At 43.7% G+C, this 21,506-nt stretch overlaps 1 protein-coding gene across 7 annotated transcripts in view; it reads right to left on the bottom strand.

Annotated features, from left to right (window-relative positions):
- Positions 1 to 12,572, bottom strand: part of LOC140200784 (RNA-binding protein 25-like) — an 80,404-nt gene extending 67,832 nt beyond the window's left edge. For all 7 annotated transcript variants that reach the window (XM_072264392.1, XM_072264418.1, XM_072264410.1 and 4 more), the window contains exon 1: positions 12,451 to 12,572. The gene's annotated coding sequence lies outside the window, so the exon portion shown is untranslated. The remainder of the gene's footprint in view (positions 1 to 12,450) is intronic.
- Between the last annotated feature and the right edge of the window lie 8,934 nt (positions 12,573 to 21,506).

The following is a 21,506-nucleotide window of genomic DNA, read 5'->3' as shown; positions in this document are numbered from 1 at the left end:
CATTCGGGCTCTCACGACCAGACTATGTAACAGTTTCTTCCCCCAAGCCATCAGACTCCTCAATACCCAGAGTCTAGTCTGACACCAACCTACTGCCCTCTACTGTGCCTATTGTCTTGTCATTATTTATTGTAATGCCTGCACTGTTTTGTGCATTTTATGCAGTCCTGGGTAGGTCTGTAGTCTAGTGTGGTTTTTATGTTGTTTTACGTAGTTCAGTGTAGTTTTTGTATTGTTTCATGTAGCACCATGGTCCTGAAAAACGTTCTCATTTTAATGTGTACTGTACCAGCAGTTATGGTTGAAATGACAATAAAAAGTGACTTGACTTCACTCACTTGCAGTCCTTCTCCATTTAATAATAATCTGTATTTTGAAACCTGTTATCCAACAGCAAGATCTCACTTCCCCAAATTGAACTCCATATGCTAAGCTTTTCCTCCATTACTTAATTCATGATATATCATTCATGATATGCTCACAACATGCTCTATTTTGCATCATTAGCATGCTTGGATATCTTACATTTCCCCTTTCATCAGAATATTTATAAGTACTAATACTTGGGATACGAGTTATATCTTCACTTTAGTCTCCATCTTATAGCACACACTCATGCAACCATAGTGATGGAAACCCTGGCTTTCCTACTATCCAAGCATCGAAACAGTCTTTCCAGTTGAAGCAGCAAATCACTTGCTCCAGTCTTGTGTAGAGCATGTGGTGTTCTCAATGTGATCTACAAACAGAGAAGCCAGACACAGGCTCAATGGTTGCTTTGAAGAGCAGCTTTATTCAGTCCATAGGAGGTTCTTGCTATTGACTATTTTAATTCTGTGCCCAATTCTCATCAGTCTGTACCCTCCCACTTGACTATGGCAAAACCCAATTTCAGCACGTAGAGCAACACTATTTTCAGGGGATATCATTACCTTCCAGGCTTGACGTCAAATTCTCCAACTTAAGGTAATAGCTTTCCTGTGACTAAAACAAAATTGACCATCTCTGTTCACTGTTATCCAACTGTGAAACTAGGCACTTACTGTAGCCCTGTTATTAGCCAAATCAGACAGGAGCACAAATCACAATCCTACTGCTCCCATTAACCCATTTGACCCAGCCATATTTCAAATAGTCCTTTCTTTTGCCCATTTTTCTCCCACACCTCCCCAACCCCCATTTTTTCTCAACTTAAGCCATTCTCTCTTTTCCAGTGATGGCGAGGAGGAGCTTTGATTTGAAATGCTATTTAACTTTCTACAGATTTGACCTGAGTGGTTGAATCTTCCCAGCACTTTCAGTTTTCATACTAAATTAGCTTGGCAGCCATTAACACAATAGGTTTTCACTTCCTTTAACCTTAATCTATTTGATGATCTTTCATTCCAAACTTAATTTGCTTCACTAACTGTCTTTTGTAACATACATCTTGCTAAATTGCATAGCCGTTCGGAATACCATTTGCTGGAATGTATACACTTGGCATTCCCTTCATGGATAGGCTGATGATAAAACTGATGGGTTTGTCTTGTTCTTTACCAATGCAACCTGAAATGTACTAAACATTACTTTGCAAGTGCCACTCAGTGGGCTTGGCTCTCACATCTCAATATTTTGACACAAACAGCCCAAGTATTTCACATATGAATGCTTTTTAAGAATATAATTTACATTTCAATATACATTCGTAAATGTTACGGAAGGACAGTACTAAAATTTTCCTTGACAATTATCATACTCCAAACAAGGGAACAGCTTTCTTTAAAAACGCAAACACGAGGAATTCTGCCGATGCTGGAAATTCAAGCAACACACTTCAAAGTTGCTGGTGAATGCAGCAGGCCAGGCAGCATCTCTAGGAAGAGGTACCGTTGACGTTTCAGGCCAAGACCCTTCGTCAGGACTAGGGTCTCGGCCTGAAATGTCAACTGTACCTCTTCCTAGAGATGCTGCCTGGCCTGCTGGGTTCACCAGCAACTTTGAAGTGAACAGCTTTCTTTGTGGACATGAGAAAATTTGCAGATGCTGCTAGAAATCCAGCATTTTGTGCATGTAGCTTTCTTCATGGGATTTTCAGGGCCGTAAACATTGATATCCATGACCAGTTTTTTCCACTCCTAATTGTGGTTTGGGCTCTGACAGCTACAGGTAAGAACAGACTTGGAAGAGTTCAGCCTGCCAGTTATTATTATCTATTATAGAGTGAGCAACACAGGCATCTTTGCAGTCTACTACTCCAAAAATATAATGTAAGAGATGCTAGTGCCTTGATTATGGGTATTTACAAGAGGCCTTGTGTTTGTGTGACTATACTTCAAGATTAAATTTCAAGTGTTTTATCAGGATAAGGGCTTCATTTAACTTCCTCTTCCTAGTTAAGCAACCCTCTCCAAGGGATTATGTTCTTTCCAAACCTAGCACTGAATTCAGAGGATTAATTTCTCTCCCTCTGGGACACAAACTAGGGCCTTTCTTCAAGGTCAAAGCAGAGGTCTTCCTCAGTCTCATCTACTGCTGCCAGGGCTGGAGCTTGCATCAATTACCATGCAGTGCTGGCTCTGTGTGAGATATGCACTTATCCTACAGCAAGAGTTGTTGGGACACCAGAATCTTAATGGAAAATCTCAACTGAAGGTGATGACATTGCTCTTCCAGCCTTGCAGAAGGTGATGCAGCCACTGCCTTGCACCAAGTACATCATTTTCTGCCATTTAGATGCCACAATAGCAGTGAGAAAGAGCCTGGGTTCCCAAATTGTGACTGAGTGCAAAACAGTACAGCAGATTTTCCAGCCCACCACATCTGCGTCAACCTTTATGTCAAATTGAACTAATCACATCTGCCTACACATGGTCTGTATCCTTCTACCTATATGTCCAAACACCTCTTAAACATTGTTATTGTGTCTGATTCTACCATCTTCCCGAAAGCACACTGCAGGCACCTACTACTGTTATAAAAAAAAAGCTTGCCTCCAAATTTCCTTTAAATATTTCCCCTTTCATCTTAAAGATATTCCTTCTAGTATGACATTTCCGCCCTGGGAAAAAGATCATCTACAGTATCGAAACCTCTCATTATTTTATATATCTCATCACACACCCCACCTCAGTCTCTACTGCTTGAGAGAAAACAAAACAATTTTGTCCAGTCTCTCTTCAGGCAACATCCTGGTGAACCTTTCCAAAACCTCCACATACTTCCTTAGTCTGTAAACCAGAACTACACACAATATTTGAAACATGACCTAACAGCTCTGGCAGTTGTATAAAACATTCTACAAATTATAGCAAGCCTATGTGAAATAATACAACATGAGTAGTTATAAAAGCAGATGTTTCTAACTGAAGGAGAAATAGGCTTACCAACAATTGTCAGGAACACTGAGACTGCCAATCATCTCAAAAAATGTAGCATCTCACACTTGTCTGGCATACATACCATTAGCCATTTCTTAATCCAAACTTCGAACTGATCTATATCCTGCTGTATCCATTCACAACTGTCTATAGCTCCAATTCTCATATCAGCTACAAATTTCCATTCAAGTGTGTGCATGGGCATGGGATCCCAGCACTAAATCCATGCGAATCACCATTGATCACAGACCTCCAGTCAGAAAAGCATCCTTCCACCTCTACCCAGTCTTCAAAATTCAAGTGAATTTTGGAACTAATTTCCTAACTTGTGACTTAATTTTTTGAACAAAAGTCTTGGGAATAAATGACAGAAGAAACTTAAGTCTATTATTGTTGAGGGTGTCCACGTATATCCTGGTCTTCAGTGTAAGTTATCTGGGTCCAACTTGACTGGAAACCATACTATATTACATTGTCACTGCACAAATACGGGTGGACCTGCCCATCAACATTTGCCATTATGTATGCACTTCCACATACATCATAAGCTCATGCTCACATCCTTGCTGTCTCTACCTTGTCCTTCCATTTGAACCTTCTTTACTTAGACTTCTCATTTCTCCTTGTTCAATATCTCTCCCCACCCAAGTTTCTCCCAGCTTCCGATTAACCCTTACCCTTCTTGCCCTCTTTCTTGTATCTTCATTTGGTGCAAATTATTACAGAAGAGTAAGGAAGGATGAAAGGCAACATCTCTGTACACTCTTGGTCACTCTGAGATCATCTTTATTGACCACAATGGTTGGAAAAAACAGCCATCTTACAGCCTGCAGATTCAACAGTACCCAAGTCCAACTGAGCAACTTCTCTCCAGTCCCAGTTCTGCGCAGTCTGAAAAACAGCAGAAATCCCTTCAGGTTTCCCCATGTCTGGGCGAATAATGCCTGTAGCTTTCAAAGAAATCAACCATGGGCTTGTCATTAGTACAAGTGAACAATTCTATTCCACAGCAAACCACCCAAAATTATTCTATGCTGTCAACCTTGACCAAGAATGTTGAAGAGGCCTTGTGACAAATGAAAAACAAAAAGGCCTGGCGGGTGGTATCACTAGTAAGTAAGAGGTGTCAGAGAGCTGCTGTTTGGCCTCAGTGAGGTAGTGGTCCGTCCGCCAGACTACTACGGCGTCACCTTTGTCTGTGGGTTTGATGGTGAGGTTGACTAAGTTCTAACATTTAACAGAAATGAACTTGAATATCAACCCACAAACTCATCTCCTATGTCTTTGATGAGGAAGACATGGCTCATGTCCTCAATCACAACTGCAATCATCTTCAAGAATGGTAACAAATCTGAGTGTGCCAACTAGGAAGAAGTTGTGCTGCTTTCTGTAAAGGGGAAGATTGTTGCCACGAATGCTATTCCAGTAAAATACAGCTATACGGATGGATCCTGTCCATCTGGAACACTGGTACATACAATATACACTTTGCAGCCACATTCACAATAACCAGGAGACACATGACTAGTGTATGCCCTTCCAAAATCACAAATACAATCAAACTAAATATCAAAGTCAAAGTCAAGTTTAATTTCATATACACAAGTATGCATATGCACAGGTGCACTAAAAAACTTTCTTGCAATAGCATCACAGTCACATTACATCACATAAGCAGCATTCACGAGAAAAATAAATTACACACAATTTTTACAACAATTAGAACAAAAAATTCATTTTAGTGAAAAGTGGTTAAAGCACTGCTTAAATGCTGTTTAAACTTTTAGTGCAGAAATGGTGCCGATAAGTGGTGCGCACAACACCACTCTATCCCTCATCCCCCTCCATTCCTCTAATCCCTCATCCTCCCCTAACCCTGCTCTCCCTGAACATCCTAACCCCGCTCCCTCCTGAGACCTCCCACTTTTTACCGTCCTCTGACCCCAGCCCCAACCCATGCCGTGTCTTCACCAACCCCTCTGACCTTCCCCTCTCTGAGGTAGAACATTCTGTCCTTAACAAGGGACTTACTTTTGTCCCCCTCCGTCCACACCTCTGTGAGTTCTGTGCCCGCCATGACACTGAACTCTTCTTCCGTCACCTATGTCTCCGAGCCTACTTCTTTGGCAAGGATTCCCCTCCCCCTACTGATGACCCCCTTCTCCCGTCTTCAACCCTCCTCCTCCTCCTCCTGGACACCCCACCCGGGCCTTCTACCCACCCTCAATCTTTTCATCTCCAACTGTCGCCGAGACATCAACCGTCTCAATTTCACCACTCCTCTCTCCTGTTCCAACCTTACTCCCTCCGAATGCACTGCCCTCCACTCTCTCTGCACTAATCCCAACCTCACCATCAAACCTGCAGACAAAGGTAGCGCTGTAGTAGTCTGGTGGACTGACCTCTACCTCACTGAGGCCAAACGGCAGCTCTCTGACACCTCCTCTTACTTACCCCTGGAACAGGACCCTACCAAAAAACATCAAACCATTGTCTCCCGTACCATCACCGCCCTTATCAACTCCGGAGACTTTCCATCCTCAGCTGCTAAACTCATAATTCCCACACCCTGTACCGCTCGGTTTTACCTCCTCCCCCAAGATCCACAAGCTTGACTGTCCTGGAAGACCCATAGTTTCTGCCTGCTCCTGCCCCACTGAACTCGTATCTGCCTATTTGGACTCCATTTTGTCACCCACAGTTCAGTCCCTCCCCACCTACATCCAGGATACATCCATGCCCTCCACCTCTTCAATAACTTACAGTTCCCTGGTCCCGACTGCTTCATTTTCACTATGGATGTCCACTCCTTATACACTTCCTTTCCCCATCAAGGCGGCCTCAAAGCCCTCCGCTACTTTCTGGACAATAGACCTCACCAGTTCCCCACCACCACTACCCTCCTCCGGTTGGAAGAACTGGTACTCACACTTAATAACTTCTTTTTTGGCTCTTCCTACTTTCTTCAGACCAAGGGTGTAGCTATGAGCACTCGCATGAGGCCCCAGCTATGCCTGCCTCTTCGTTGGTTATGTGGAACAGACTATGCTCTAAACTTATACTGGTACTGCTCCCCAACTTTTCCTTCGCTACATTGGTGCTGCTTCCTGCACCCATGCTGAGCTCGTCAATTTCATCGACTTTGCTTCAAACTTCCACCCAGCCCTCAAATTCACTTGGTCCATCTCGGACACTTCTCTCCCCTTTCTCGATCTCTCGGTCTCCATCTCTGGAGACAGACTGTCCACTAACATCCTCTATAAGCCCACTGACTCTTATAACTACCTCGACTATACCTCTTCCCACCCTGCCACATGCAAAAATGCTATTCCCTATTCCCAGTTCCTCCGTCTCCGCTGCATCTTTTCCCAGGATGAGACTTTCTGTTCCAGGACATCTCAAATATCCTCTTTCTTTAAGGATCGTGGTTTCCCTTCTGCCGTCACCAATGATGCCCTCACTCGCATTTCCTTCATTTCCCGCACTTTGGCCCTCACCCCATCCTCCTGTCACCACAACAGTGACAGAGTTCCCCTTGTCCTCACCTACCACCCCCCCAGCCTCCGGATCCAGCACATTATCCTCCACCACCTTCAAGAGGACCCCACCACTAAGCATATCTTTCCCTCTCTACCCCTCTCCGCAGGAATCATTCCCTCTGCAACTCCCTGTTCCACAGGTCCCTCCCCACGGATCTCCCACCTGGCACTTATCCTTGCAAGCTTAAGTGCTACACCTCCTCTCTCATCACCATTCAGGGCCCCAAACAGTCCTTCCAGGTGAGGCAACACTTCACTTGTGAGTCTGTTGGGGTCATCTATTGCATCCGGTGTTCCTGGTGCAGCCTCCTCTACATCGGTGAGACCCGACGACGATTGGGGGACCGCTTCGTCGAGCACCTCCGCTCCATCCGCCACAACAGACAGGATCTCCCGGTTACCACCCACTTCAAGTCTGCTTCACATTCCCATTCAGATATGTCCATACATGGCCTCCTTAACTGCCATGATGAGGCCAAACTCAGGTTGGAGGAGCAACACCTCATATACTGACTGGGTAGTCTCCAGCCCCTTGGCATGAACACTGAATTCTCCAACTTCTGGTAATCCCCTTCCCCCATCCCTGTTTCATTCTGCCCCCTCCCCCAGCTGCCTATCACCTCCCTCATGGTTCCGCCTCCTTCTACTACCCATTGTGCTCCCCCTATTCCTTCTTCACCTTTCCTGCCTACCCCCTCCCTGCTTCCCCCCCCACCCCTTGAACTTTCCCTTTACTGGTTTTTCACCTGGCACCTACCAGCCTTCTCCTTCCCACCCTCCCCCCACCTTCTTTATAGGGCCCCTGACCCCTCCCTCTTCAGTCCTGACAAAGGGTCTCCGCCTGAAACGTTAACTGTTCGTTTCCACGGATGCTACCCGACCTGAGTTCCTCCAGCGTGTTGTGCATGTTGTTTTGACCCCAGCATCTGCAGAGTATTTTGTGTTGCCAATAAGTGGTGACTGTTTGCTTGCAGCTCCGATGGGAATCATTAAGACCTATTTAGGACTACTACAGTTAAATCCAGTATCACAGCCATGGGTACTTCAGTAAGCACATCGTTTTAAGATGCTAAAAACATCTATCAATACTCAAAATCAGTGAATCTTGGACTGCATTCTTGGGTTGCAAGTGCAGCTCATCTTGACAAAAATGGAAGCGGGGAAGGTGTGCTGGTCTATAGATACGATTGAAATGCAGAAGCCTTAAACCTGCACTCCTGACTCCAGAGGGACATCAGGAACTGCTATGTACATTGCCTCAGAGACATGGCTGACCACCATTTTAGATGCAGCACTGAAGCCCAAAGGCTTCACAATTGTCTGCAGACTCTAAAGGTGAGTTTTCTACAGGTAGAGGAGGTGGAATGTTGAAAGGCCTTGATAATTTGGATGTGGAGATGATGTTTGGAAGAGCCTAGGACCAGAGGGCACAGCCTCAGAATAGAGGAGTGTCCTTTTACAGCAGAGATGAGAAGATATTTCGAGTGGTGAATCTGTTGCCAAAGGCAACTATGGAGGCCAAGTCTTTATGAATATTTAAGGAAGAAGTTGGATCAGCCATGATGAAATGGTGGGGCAGGCTCAAAAGGCCAAATGGCCTAATTCTGCTCCTATATCGCATGGAATATGCTTTATGATGAACTCAGAGGTGCACAGATGTGGTGGTTCTGCCTCAATTCTGTTCACCTGAACTGAAACATCTAGCAGCCAAGTGTCATTCATTTTATCTGCTCAGAGTGATTTCTGACAACACCCTGGAGTGGAGTATATTCCACCTCTGCCCAACCTCATGCAGGTACTGGAGGAGTTGAGCACTGATCAGCAGTAACTAAACTGTGCACCTGGATGCTTTCCTTAACATTGCGGGAAATCTCAACCAGGCCAGCTTGAGGAAATCTCTGAACAACTACCAACACATTAACTACCATTACACCAAAAATCATGAATATTTACTGTACCACCCCACACCCACACTTTGGAAAGTCTGATCACCTGGCTGTACTTCTACTCCTGGCGTATGGGCAGAAACTAAAATCCATAGCACCAATGGTGAGGGCCACGGTATGGTGAAAGGAGGCAGAGGAGTGCTTACAGGACTGCATTTAGTCAGTGTTCTGAACAATATTCAAGGACCTATCTTTGAATCTGAATGAATATGACACAGTTGTCACATCAAGACCTGCGTGTATGAGTGTGTGCCTTTGAGAACAAGCAGACAGAACCAAAACAAAACCAGATCTGTAGTTTGCTGAGGGCTAGATATGTGGCATTCAAGATCTGTGATCCAGAACTAAACAGGAAGTCCAGGTATGACCTATGGGAGGCTATTTTAAGAGCAAGAAAACAATTCTGATTTAAGTTAGAGACGGAATTGGATGCATGTCAGCTCTGGCAAGGGTTTGCAGGCCATTACTTCTTACAAGGCGAAACCTAACATCATAAATGCCTGTAATTCTTCATTCCCAGGAGCACAATGCCTTTTATGCACACTTTGAAAGGGAGAATAAAATGACACTAGTGCAGATCCCTGCAACATCTGATGACCATGATCTTTGTCTCAGATCCTGATGTCAGAAGAACTTTCAAAAGGGTAAATCCTTGCAAGTCGTCAGTCTGTGATGGTGTACATGTAAAGGCACTGAAAATCTGTGACAACCAACTGGTGCGAGTGTTCAAGGACATCTCACTGCTGCATTCAAAGGGCCCACCTGCTTCAAAAGGGTGACAATCATACCAGTGCCCAAGACCAGGGTGAGCTGCCTCAACAACTATCACACAGTGGCACTCACATCTACTGTAATGAAGGGCCTTAAGAGGTTGTCATGGCCAGAATAAACTCCTGCACTCCGGCCTCAGCAAGGACCTGGACCCACTGCAATTTGCCTATCGCCATAACAGGTCTACAGTGGATACAATCCCACTGGCTCTCTGCTAGGCCTTAGATCACCAACAGCAATACCTACATCAGGCTGCTGTTTATTAATCACAGTTCAGATCATACCCTCAGTTCTAATCAACAAGCTCCAAAACCTGAGCTTCTGTCCACAAATGGATCATTGACTTCCTCACAGGGAAACCAGCCACATCTCCTCACTGACCATCAACACGAGCGCACATCGAGGATTATTGCTTAGCACACTGGTTTACTCCCTTAACACTCACAACTGTGCAGCTAGACATAGCTCAAAAGCCATCTAGAAATTTGCTGATGACACAACTATTGTTTACAGAATTTCAGATGGTGATGAGGCAACATACAGGAGTGTGATAGATGAGCTGGTTGATTGGTGTGGCACCAATATCTTGCACTGAATGCCAGTAAGACCAAAGAATTGATTGTGGATTCAGGAAGGGGGAAACACACACTCTCTGATCGAGAGATCAGAGGTTGAAGGGGGTAAGCAGTTTCAAGTTCCTGGGTGTCAACATCTCTGAAGATCTATCCTGGGCCCAATATTTTGATGCAATTACAAAGAAGGCATGACAGCAGCTATATTTCATTAGGAGTTTGAAGAGACCAAAGACAATCACAATTTCTACAGATAAAAGCTGGAGAGCATTCTAAATGGAGGGGCCATTACGCAGGAGCAGAAAAGGCTTCAGAAAGTTGTAAACTCCATCATGGGCACTATTCTCCCCAGCATCCAGGACACCTTCAAAAGACGATGCCTGAAAAAGGTGACATCATTAAGGACCCCACCACCTAGGACATACCCTCTTCTCATCGCTACCATCAAGGTACAGGAGCCTGAAGACATACTCCACATTTTAGGAACAACTTCTTCCTCTCTGCCATCAGATTTCAAAATAGACAAAATTTCCAACAAGAAACGAGGACAAAGAGCTAGAAACCATATGCAAAAAGCCACAAATGGCTTGAGATCCTCCACTGAGCATCAAAGATTAATGCACACAATGGAAAAAGATCGTCACCTCCAGCTCCACAAAGGAGGAACATCAATTGCCTCTCTTCTCATCTCCAAAAACCTTTGGCTGAATCAGGAGCAACTTATCCTTCTCAAATTCAGCTGCCTCAGAACTTTATTCCCACAATACGTTGCAATGCACAAGCCACAGATTTCATTAACGAGTTCACAAACAAATCTCAAGTTGACCAAATATCCATCTCACTATTGTTTCTATATTGTACCTTGCCTCTAAATTTCCAACTGCAATGGAAAAACTGGAAACTGTTCAATTTCAGCACGTCCACAGAAGAAATGTTACTCCACTCTTGGTCACTGAACTGACAGACAGGCCTCACTGTTCACACCAAACATACACTCTACTTTAGGCTCCAGGCAACAGATTTCCAATTTGACAGAGTGGAAGTCTTCACATTGGTCTCACCAGCCATTTTTCAGGACTCAAAAACTGCAGAGGAAGCCAGTCACCCTCAAGGATGAAGGTCATAAATTTGATGCACTAGAACTCTACATTTGTTACTTCTACTGAAACACCATCTTGAAAATCATTCCCCAATGCAGCCTACTTTCCTGCAATATTTTACAGATCAAGCTCTGCTCTTACAAAATTATGATCTCATTTATCATCTACAATCCTGTTTCCATACTCTCAGTGATACAATGGTATAAATGTTCACGTTGATGAAATTATCCAGAAACAACACAAATTTCATTTCTCTCCCTCTCCTGTCACTGAATAAAGTTAATTTGTAAGGACTAGTCTGTTTTTTTTGATGTATACAAAGCGAAACATCTGACAAAGCAATCCACATTTGTTGCAGTAAATCGTTCTCCACTGCCATAAACTTTTACTCCAGCGTATCATTCGTGTGTGATACGTTAGAAATGTCTGACTTGGGTTCACAAACGACACTTCGTCACTCACGTCTTCTTATATGTAAATACTGACAAAATAATGTGGGGAAGGATAGGGATCGAATTGAGCCAGGTTTCACCGTAGAAACGTTAATTCCGTGAACCTTTCAATACTGTGGCAACAGCAAACAAAATGGCGAAATGCTTAGTCCCAATTAGGGGGAAAAAAACTTTTCTGTCGCATTAAAGAGTGTGGGACTAAAAATACAAAGCACTTTTAATCGAGTTCTAACTACAATTAAAATGAATGTTTATATTGTTTTTATAAGACAAGTAAGGGCAGGCACACTGGCAAGAAAAAAAACTAATATGTAAGTAAGGGCAGCGACGGCTCTGAAAATAAGCGATACGTCTGCAGACACCCGCATCCCTGACCAAACCTTGTCTCGAATGAACCGACAAGCAGTGCCGCTGTCGGTCAGGACGAAACGTTTTTTTTGGGGTGGGGAGTTCATTCCCCGGCGGCCGGGAGTCGCGAGGTCCATTCTCCGCCAGTTTAGCGGTGCCTCCTCAGGCAGTAGCCACTCTGGAAAAGCTGTTCGTCGGGCTTGAGGAGGAGCCTGGGCCTGAGGCCGAGTTCGGGCCCGGGACTGCAAAGCCCATCCCCCACGACTCTTCGCACTCGCGGCTCCAACCCAACCCTCAGCCCGACCAGGAACCCGGCTCGTAGCAACACAATCACACCACCTCTACCCCCACCGCCAGACTTACCGGTGCGGACTAACCCGATCTACGAAGAAAGTGTGGCTGCTGCAACGATGCAGTGGCCTGTTCACGGTGTGCAGCGGCGCCACTCCCGGCCTTCGCACTGCCTCGCTCCCGGAACAACAGCGCCAGCCCGCGCACGTAGCCGCACGCCGGCGTCACGCCGTCAGCCCGCGCACGCAGATTGCGTCATGGTAGTAGTCCGTGACTGCGAGTGGTGTTGCTTGTCTCTTTGCTTTCTTCGCGCCCGTTTCTCTCATGCTTTGATTTATTTTGCTGTTCGCTCTACGTCGTGAGCGGGGACACAGGGAGAAGGGTCTGTTTCATTGCTTGGGCAACGTGCATGCACCCCTTCAAAATTCCAGACGTTACTGCCATTAATACTGAGGTAATCCTAAACCTGACACCCACCATGACCCCAAATTTGCACATACACACCTTCTTCCTAAAAGCCCCATCAACCTCAGCCCTCCCTTACCTCTGTCATCGCCTCTCCACCCCCAGGATTTCCGGCATAAGGTCTGCAAACCTCATTCCTTCAACCCTCTTTCATATTGCTATGAATTATTATTCCAATTACTTCAGTTCGGCAGTCACATCCCAATTGTCCACATGTGGAAACTTGTAGCTCAGCTCAGTAATGAGAAATCTATCAGTCAAACGGTTTGACCCAAGAGCATTGAGCAGAGGAGTCCTGGCTAATACACCACTCTGCGTCTGGCACTCAGCTGCAGTGAGCATCCCATTAGAGTGCCAAACTCTTGTGAACAAACTCATTCAGAATTGCCAATGGCTCTGCTCCAGGAAAGTTGAGTGGAATTCTTGGGTGAAGGAAATATAAGAGCAGATGTATTCCCTCACTGCCAATCACCCACATACAAGTTAGGACCATACACATCGAGAAAAGATAGCTCGCAACACGGTTAAATTGTGCCAAGTCTTCAATCAGCTGCAAATTATAGTGACAGTATTAAAAAAAATACAGGAAGTACCAACTCAGGCAGAAATTGTGGGGACACAGAATTAACATTTTAGATGGATAACCTTTTATTGGAAACTTTAAATTCTGTTTCTCTTTTCCTTAGTGCTGAATGATCATCTGATTATTTTCAGCATTATTCATTTTATTTCAAATTTCCAGCATCTTCCATAAAATTTTCCATTCTAATCTTTTTGCCTTTGAAATCCAAAGTCCATGATGACTGATCAATTATTGGGATAGTGGGCATTGTAACAAATTGGATAGTGACAGATTGACTCATTGGGTTTTGGCAGGTTCAGTGTCACTGTTTGGTTAATGTCAGGTTTGGTGTTTATGGATTGATGTTGACAGATTCATTATTGATAAGTTTGGTGTTTGCAGGTTCAATGTTGGCAAGTTGAGTGTTGACAGGTTGGGTTTTGACAGAGTGTTGATTGTTGACAGGTTGGTGCTTATGGGATTGGGTGTTTACTGGTTGGGTGTTTACCGGTTGGATGTCGACAAGTTGGATGTTTATGGGATTGGGTGTTTACCGGTTGGATATTTTGGGTGATTATGGGTTGGGTGTTGACAGGTTGGATGTTTATGGTTGGGCTTTGACAGGTTGGATGTTTACGGGATTGGGTGTTTACTGGTTGGGTGTTTTGGGTGATTATGGGTTGGGTGTTGACAGGTTGGATGTTTATGGGATTGGGTGTTTACTAGTTGGGTGTTTTGGGTGATTATGGGTTGGGTGTTGACAGGTTGGATGTTTATGGGATTTGGTGTTTACGGATTGGGTATTGACAAGTTGGATGTTTATGGTGTTGGGTGTTTTGGGTGTTGACAGGTTGGATGTTTATGGGATTGGGTGTTTACTGGTTGGGTGTTTACCGGTTGGATGTTGACAGGTTGGATGTTTATGGGATTGGGTGTTTACTGGTTGGGTATTTTGGGTGTTGACCGGTTGGATGTTTATGGTTGGGTTTTGACAGGTTGGATGTTTATGGGATTGGGTGTTTACTGGTTGGGTGTTAACGGGTTGGGTATTGACAAGTTGGATGTTTATGGTTTATGGTATTGGGTGTTTTGGGTGTTGACAGGTTGGATGTTTATGGTTTATGGTATTGGGTGTTTTGGGTGTTTATGGGTTGGGTGTTGACAGGTTAGATGTTTATGGGATTGTGTGTTTACTGGTTGGGTGTTTACCGGTTGGATGTCGACAGGTTGGATGTTTACTGGTTGAGTGTTTTGGGTGTTTATGGGTTGGGTGTTGACAGGTTGGATGTTTATGGGATTGGGTGTTTACTGGTTGGGTGTTTTGGATGGGTTGGGTGTTGACAGGTTGGATGTTTGTGGGTTCGGGTGTTGACAAGTTGGGTTTTGACTGTTTGCGTTTTAAAACTAATCAGTAAACTGCAAGACCAGGGGTTTAATACCCCCTTGTGCAATTGGATCCTGGATTTCCTCATTTGTAGACCCAGTCTATTCGGACTGCTAAAAGCATCTCCTCCACAGTCTCCATCAGTACAGGAGCACCGCAGGGATGTGTACTTAGCCCCCTGCTCTACTTGCTTTACTCCTATGACAGTGTGGCTAAGTACAGCTCCAATACCATATACAAGTTTGCTGATGACACTATGGTTGTGGCTGTATCAAAGCTGGTGATGAATCAGCATACAAGAGGGAGATTGAAAATTTGGCTGAGTGGTGTAATAACAACGACCTCTCATTCAATGTCAGTAAGACCAAGGAACTGATTGTAGACTTCACGAGGGGGAAACCAGAATCCATGAGCCAGTAATCATCAGAGGTGGAGAGGGTCAGTAACTTTAACTTCCTGTGTGTCACTATCTCAGTGGACCTGTTCTGGACCCATCATATAAATACAAAAGTATAATTGCGAAGGAAACACAATAGAGCCTCTACTTCCTCAGGAGTCTGCGGAGATTCGGTACGTCATCAAAAACCTTGGCAAACTTCTATAGATGTGTGGTGGAAAGATTGGTTGCAGTACAGCCTGGTATGGGAACACCAATGTCTTTGAGTGGAAAATCCTACAAAAGGTCGTGGGTTTGTCCCAGTACATCACAGGTAAAACCCTCCCAACCACTGAGCATGTGTACATGAAAAATTACCATAGAAAAGCAGCATCCATCATCAAAGATCCTTACCACCCAGGCCATGCTCTTTTCCCACTGCTGCCATCAGGTAGAAGGTACAAGTGCCTCAGGACTCACACCACCAGATTCAAGAACAATTACTACCCTCAACCATCAGGCTCTTGAACAAAAGGGTATAACTACACTCACTTAAGGACTCTTTTATCTTGATATTTTATGTTCATTATTTATTGCTATTTATTCATTATCTGCATTTGCACAGTTTGTTTACAGTTTCTGATGTTTACAGTTTACAGATCCTGTTTATAGTTACTGTTCTATAGATTTGCTAAATATGCCCGTAGAGAAAGAATCTCAGGGTTGTATGTGGTGACATGTATGTACTCTGATAATAATTTTTACTTTGATCTTTGAAATTTGAAACGACATTACTCACACAACACACACCCATATATTCATTGTATTCACACACAAACAGAAATATAATCACGTGCTTAAGAAGTACATGTATACTCATCCACACTCACATACATGCACAGAATGTGCACACATGCATAAAAGTACAAACACAAACTACATACACACTCTGAGCCTGTTCTGCTGTCAATGGTATCATCTCATTGAGGGGTCGGGTGGAAAGGGTAACCAGCTTCAAATTCCTGAATGTCAACATTTCAGAGGATATTTTCTGGGCTCAACACAGTTGATGCTATCATAAAGAAGGCGTATCATTGGTTCTATTTCATTAGGAGTCTGGGGAGTTTTGGTATGTCACCAATGACTCTTGGAAATTTCTGTAGATATATAGTGGAGAGCATTCTGATTAGTTGCATTATAGACCGATATGGAGACTCCAACCCCCAGGATCACAAGGGGCTCCAGAGAGTTGTAGATTCATCCAGCTCCATTCTTTCTCACCATCAAATACACCCTTAAAGAAGTGGTGTTTCATCTCTAAAGACCTTTGCCATCCTGGATATATCCTCTTCTCATTACCACCATCAGGAAGGAGGCATAGCGGCCTGAAGACCCACAGTCAATGATTCAGTAACAGCTTCTTTCTCTCTGCCATCACTTTTCTACCTCTTTTTTTTTACACAATTTATTTTTGTAATTTATAGTACTTTACCACAAAATAACAAATTTGATGTAAGTCAGTGATAATAAATCTGATTCTGACTGATCAGATTTTTGCCTCAACTCCATCTTCTTGCTGTTCCTCTAGGTCCTTGACTCTCTTGGAGACTAAAAAAATGTCATCTCAGCTTTGAGAATAACTTCAATAATTCCATCTCCATAGTTCACTAGAATGGAGAATTCTAAGATTCTAGATCTATGAAATTCCTCCTCATCTATAATGTAAAATAATGACCCCACCAAACCCCCCAACCTGTGATAGACAGTGATGTTCTCTATTCATGGATATCCAATCTAAATTTTCAAGATCAAATAAGGTTTAAAGAAATGCTTGGAAATTGGGAACCGCAGTGATCGACTGCAAGAGGTCATATGTTAGATTGGCAGAATGAGAAGTCATGAGACAGGTGAAATTAAGTACAGACGTGTGTGACATGGTAGCATTTCTTAACATGAAGAAATAGCAATGACACAATTCTGTAGAATGAATGAGAATAAAACTCCCCGGGTGTTTACGTAACTGTCAAAGTGACAGACCACATGAAGGGCATAAAAAATTTTTGGGATTGTGGGGTTCATAACTAGAGGCACAAAGGACAAAAGTATGGAAATTATATTGGACTATACCCAACACTGGTTGGACCTAACTGGAGTATTTCATCTGACTTAAGAAAAATGACTGTCATGGAGTAGATGTAGAAAAAAATTGCTGAAATGTTTCTAGGGTTGAAGAGTTTCAACGCCGAGGTTAGACTGGAGAAGTTTGTGTTGTTCCCAGATTTGGATTAGTGTAATGGTAAGGTGCAATGAAAATTTTTGCTCATGTGAAGTTCACAGCCTGAACAGTACACAAAGACAACAATAAATTCAGCAATAAGTGCAAAACAACACTGATGTAAAGTACAACCAAACACTGGAACAACAGTAATGCAAGCTAAAGTCATGCAAAATAAAAGCTAAACTTTTGAGAATGAAATAACAAAAGGAGGTAGAATTATGAGGTCGAAGGATGTAGACAAAAGGCAGGTAATTATAGGCCAGTTAGTTTTAACAACAGTAGTTGAAGCTTTCATTTAGGAAGAAATAGCAAGGCATCTGGAAAGAAATGGATCCATCAGGCAGATGCAGCATGGAGGCAGATCTTGTTTGACAATCTTACTGGAGTTCTTTTGAGGATATAACGAGCGCAGTGAATAGAGGAGAACAGATAGATGTTATTTGCTTGGACTTCCAGAAGGCATTTGATAAGGTGCCGCATAAAAGACATCCCTAAGATAAGGATGCATAGAGTTGGGGGTGATGTATCAGCATAGATAGAGGATTGGTTAACCAATAGAAAGTAGAGTTGGGAGACATGGGTGTTACTCTGGTTGGCAATCAGTGGTGAGCAGTGTGCCACAGGGCTTGGTGCTAGTCCCGCAACTGTTCACAATATACATTAACGATCTGGAAGAGGGGACCAAGTGCAGTGTATCAAAGTTTGCTGATGATACTAAATTGAATGGAAAAGCAAATTGTGCAGAAGATACGGAGAGTCTCCAGAGAGATATAGATAGGTTAAGTGAGTGGGCAAGAGTTTTCAGGTGTATCAGGCTATCAAGAAGGCAAATGGGATGCTGGCCTTCATTGTTAGAGGGATTGAATTTAAGAGCAGGGAGGTTATGCTGCAACTGTACAGGGTACTGGTGAGGCCACACCTGGAGTACTGCATGCAGTTCTGGTCTCCTTACTTGAGGAAGGATATACTGGCTTTGGAGGCAGTGCAGAGGAGGTTCACCAAGTTGATTCCAGAGATGAGGGGATTAGACTATGAGGAGAGATCAAGTTGCCTGGGATTGTACTCGCTGGAACTCAGAAGAATGAGAGGGGATCTTATAGAAACATATAAATTTATGAAAGGGATAGATAAGTTAGAAGCAGGAAAGTAGGTGAGACTAGAACTAGGGGACATAGCCTCAAGATTCAGGGGGTAGATTTAGGACAGAGATGAGGAGGAACTGGTTTTCCCAGAGAGTGGTGAATCTGTGGAATTCTCTGCCCAATGAAGCAGTGGAGGCTACCTCAATAAATACATTTAAGACAAAGTTGGATAGATGTTTGCATAGTAGGGGAATTAAGGGTTATGCGGAAAAGGCAGGTAGGTGGAGATGAGTCCATGGCTAGATCAGCCATGATCTTATTGAGTGGTGGAGCAGGCTCGATAGGCCAAGTGGCCTACTCCTGCTCCTATTTCTTATGTTCTTGTGAGGTCTTAAATGAAACTAGGAGGATTTGATGGAGATATAAAAGATCTTAGCTGGTTTAGAGAGGGTACTTACTGATTGTTATGCCACTGGTGTGTACGGAAGCAATGAAGGTCCTCCAACTCTGCCTGCCCTTGGGCACTCATAAGTAGAAGGAGTCTTCATTGGTGTTCCTGTAATAGTTTTGTTTTCCCCCTCACAGTTGTTCATCCTGAGCTGAACGCCCAAAACTGGAGGACCAGTGGACCATGCTTGTCTGGCCCCTACCCTTGGACCCATTTGGTATGGGTGACCCTACCAAGAGCTGAAGCATAAAGCCCTGACTCCAGCCAATATAGCTCTCCGGGTCATTGAGTGGCACAAGCCTCCAAACTACAGTAGATTGTGGTCCTCCTGGAGGCTAGAAAGGGTAAAGAAAGGAAACTATTTCCAAAAGTGGCTGTTTCAAGGTCACAGATTTAAAAACTTGTCTGAAAGATACAGAATGATATGAATCCAGTGCTTGATGGGTGGTGGAAACAGGATCGGTCTCTTCAATTGGAATTGGCTAAGCTCTTACAAATTGCTGTAGATGTATGGTAGAGAGCATTCTGGCTGGTGGCATAACAGACTAATATCAAGGCTCCAATGCACAGGAGCAGAAGGGGCCCCACAGAGTTGTATATTCAGCCAGACCCATCATGGTACAACCCTCCCCATTCCAAGGACACCTTTAAAAAAGAGGCATTAAGTGTTGTGTATTTAATATTTCAGTAATGTTTGATAATCTTGTATATAGTTTGATTGAGGGTTCATGTTTAAATAATTAATTACAGGTTATGTGTAAAAATACACCAATTGCATATGTCATCATGCTACCACGTGATACATACATGTCTCGCTTAAAGTAAAAGACGCAGTTAAACCTGCATTCTCGGACTCCTGGGTTTTCTCTTGAATTAATTTAATGTTTTGAAGTTACAAAATGTAACATATAGAAAAACACTTTACAGAGTTAATGGGGAAAGAGTGGAATAATGGTATTGATTGTATAGTTCCATGAGGATCTGGCTCAGACTTGATTGGCCAAATGTCCTCTTTTTAGGTCTTTGTACGTCTATGGTTCTGCAATTCTACCATAAGAACTCGACCTATTGGAGCATTTCTAGGCACCTCTAATAAATCTCAAATGAATACAGCACCTAATATCACACAAGTTAAGGAATATGTAATACTGAGATAATAGTCTCAAACCAATAAATGCTAGAAATAATGCAGCACATTAATATTGTGAAAAAAAACCTTGTACCAGTATCACAAACCAAACCTTGAATTATTTAAAACCAAATCTCAACCCATTATAATGCATTGAATTAATCCAACTAAACAAACCCTTTCAATTGCTGAGACTTGCAGCACTTTAAACTATCCACAGCAAGGGCACTAGCGTGTCAAGTCACTCCACATGAGATAACCTCCACACAAGGGCAGTTGACCAATAGTAAGTCAAATGACAGGTTTCCTACAACATATGAGATTGAGTTGAATTAGTTGGAACAGGAAGTTTGCCCAAATCCAATGGGACCCTACCATCAAACACATCTTTACCTCATCCCCCACTCTCTGCTTTCTGCAGGGATCACTCTCTGTGATTCCCTTGTCCATTCATTCCTCCCCATTAATCTCCCTCCTGGAACTTTTTCCTGCAGGTGGAGGAAGTGCTACATCTGCCCATTCACCTCCTCCGCCACCTCCATTCAGGGCCCCAAACAGTCCTTCAAGGTGAGGCAACATTTCAGTTACGAATCTGTCAGTGTCATCTACCATATCCAGTCCTCCCAATACAGCATCCTCTGCATCAGTGAGAGACAATGTAGATTAGGGGACCACTTTGTCGAGCACTTTTGCTCCAACCATGACAAGCAGTATTTCCTGGTGGCCAACCATTTTAATTCCAATCCCTATCCCCATTCCAACATGTTCATCCATGGCATCCTCTACTGACACAATGAGACCACTCTCAGGTTGAAGGAGCAACACCTCAGATTCCATCTGGGTAGCCACCAAACTGATAGTATGAAGGTCAATTTCTCTACCTTCCAGTAATTTTCCCCTCCTCCTTCCCTGTTTCATTTCCTACCCTGGTTCCCCTCTTGCCTCTTCTCTTCACCTCACTTGCCTATCACCTCCCAGGAGCGACCCTCCTCCTTCCCTTTCTCCCTTGTTCCACTGTCCTCTACTATCAGATTCCTTCTTCTTCAGTACAGACCTTTTCCACCTATTCCTTTTGTGAGGGGATCCAGGAGTGCCCCTATTAACTGTTTGAAGAGAGACAGAGAGAGACATTCATCATTGGTGGTTTGTTTGAAGAGAGAGAGAGAGACGAAGATTAACTGTTGGACTGTCACTTTAAGGCATTGGAAGTAACTTTGGATTTTTACCGAGTTTGGAGTTGGAGACAGCACTGAGCAGCTCGTAAGTTGCTACGGTGACCGAAGGCGGTGTTATTTAATGGACACTCGATGTTATGATTTTCAGCAGGTTGTTGATGTTACTTTCAAGGACTTGTTGCCGGCTTGTGCATTTCTTCACAGACAAAGGAAGGAGGGACTCTTTGAA

This window comes from Mobula birostris, chromosome 1 (genome assembly GCF_030028105.1).
Source record: "Mobula birostris isolate sMobBir1 chromosome 1, sMobBir1.hap1, whole genome shotgun sequence".
Taxonomy (NCBI): Eukaryota; Metazoa; Chordata; class Chondrichthyes; order Myliobatiformes; family Myliobatidae; genus Mobula; species Mobula birostris.
This window is presented reverse-complemented; position numbering and strand designations above follow the sequence as displayed.